Below are 1,497 nucleotides of genomic sequence, written 5' to 3'. Positions count from 1 at the left end.
ACACACACACACACACACACACACACACACACACACACACACACACACACACACACACACACACACACACACACACACACACACACAGCAGTGTGTGTTTGCTTCATGGTTATTTCAGTGGAGCCTAAAGTGATGTCATCAACATTTTCTTTAAGCAAAGTCTAACAAGGACAGGTTCTGCAGATCAGGCTCAAACACCTTCTCTCTGCATCGTCTGCACTTTATTTAGATGATCCTAACATGATCCTGATTGTGGGAATCTAAATGTTTAAAGTCCAGATCCTGGGAGTCTAAAATTAATTGTTGTAAACTCAAAAAGAAAGGGAAGTTTCTGGGAAATGTAAAAAGGTTAATACATTTTATTTATGATGTTTTAATTGAAGTTTTCCCCGAAGTAATATCAGTGTAGGCACATTTTCTCTCAGTGATTGTGATGTTGTGTTAAATGTTTGATTTTCATGTATTGACTTGATGTTTGTCTGTAAAAAGATCAGTAAAAGGCAGTAAAGTGAACAGGAAGTGACGATGATGATGATGGGCGGGGTCTCACCTGCTCGGCTGCCTCCCTCTTGGCGTTGTAGGTGTCCAGGTGTTCCTGTAACTCCAGCACACTAAACTTCAGAGTCTCCAACAGGCCACAAGAGACCAGCTACAGGACAGGACAACACACACATTAACACAACACACACCACAGAGCTCCAGGACACACACACACACTCAGCAATACAGAGCTGCAGGAATGAGTCCTCATAACCAAACATGAGTCAGCATTTTAGCACTTTCTGTCCCCTTGGTCTGGAGGTCAATGGTTTGCTGAATGTGTTTTTGGTTGTTATCCTGAAATAAGGTCTGTGGTTAACACAAGCTGATGAGACTTTAATGTTTTGCTCGACAACATAAAATGTCAGTAAATACCCCACTGGTGTATTTAAAAAACTGTTGCTAACAAGTGTCTAAATGAGACGAGTAAAAGTCATCACACCCAACATCAGCTGCCTTTAGCTTAGCGGTGGTGACGTGAAGTCATGTGACCGTGCTGTAATTCCTTTATAGCCCAACATTAGCCTCCTTTAGCTTAGCGGTGGTGACGTGAAGTCATGTGACCGTGCTGTAGTTCCTTTATAGCCCAACATTAGCCTCCTTTAGCTTAGCGGTGGTGATGTGAAGTCATGCGACCGTGCTGTAGTTCCTTTATAGCCCAACATTAGCCGCCTTTAGCTTAGCGGTGGTGACGTGAAGTCATGTGACCGTGCTGTAGTTCCTTTATAGCCCAACATTAGCCTCCTTTAGCTTAGCGGTGGTGACGTGAAGTCATGTGACCGTGCTGTAGTTCCTTTATAGCCCAACATTAGCCGCCTTTAGCTTAGCGGTGGTGACGTGAAGTCATGTGACCGTGCTGTAGTTCCTTTATAGCCCAACATTAGCCTCCTTTAGCTTAGCGGTGGTGACGTGAAGTCATGTGACCGTGCTGTAGTTCATTTATAGCCCAACATTAGC

The 1,497-nt window shown here is 43.8% G+C and overlaps 1 long non-coding RNA gene across 1 annotated transcript in view; it reads right to left on the bottom strand.

Moving 5' to 3' along the window:
- The window catches only part of LOC104940977 (uncharacterized), a 5,091-nt gene extending 4,387 nt beyond the window's left edge, over window positions 1-704 (bottom strand). Inside the window, exon 1 of the long non-coding RNA XR_797851.1 lies at window positions 551-704. This is a non-coding gene — a long non-coding RNA (uncharacterized lncRNA). The remainder of the gene's footprint in view (window positions 1-550) is intronic.
- Window positions 705-1,497: the final 793 nt, after the last annotated feature.

Source organism: Notothenia coriiceps, unplaced genomic scaffold (assembly GCF_000735185.1).
Source record: "Notothenia coriiceps isolate Sejong01 unplaced genomic scaffold, NC01 NC01_scaffold00002850, whole genome shotgun sequence".
Taxonomy (NCBI): domain Eukaryota; kingdom Metazoa; phylum Chordata; class Actinopteri; order Perciformes; family Nototheniidae; genus Notothenia; species Notothenia coriiceps.
Note: the sequence above shows the minus strand (reverse complement) of the source record. Positions and strands in the feature narration are given on the sequence as shown.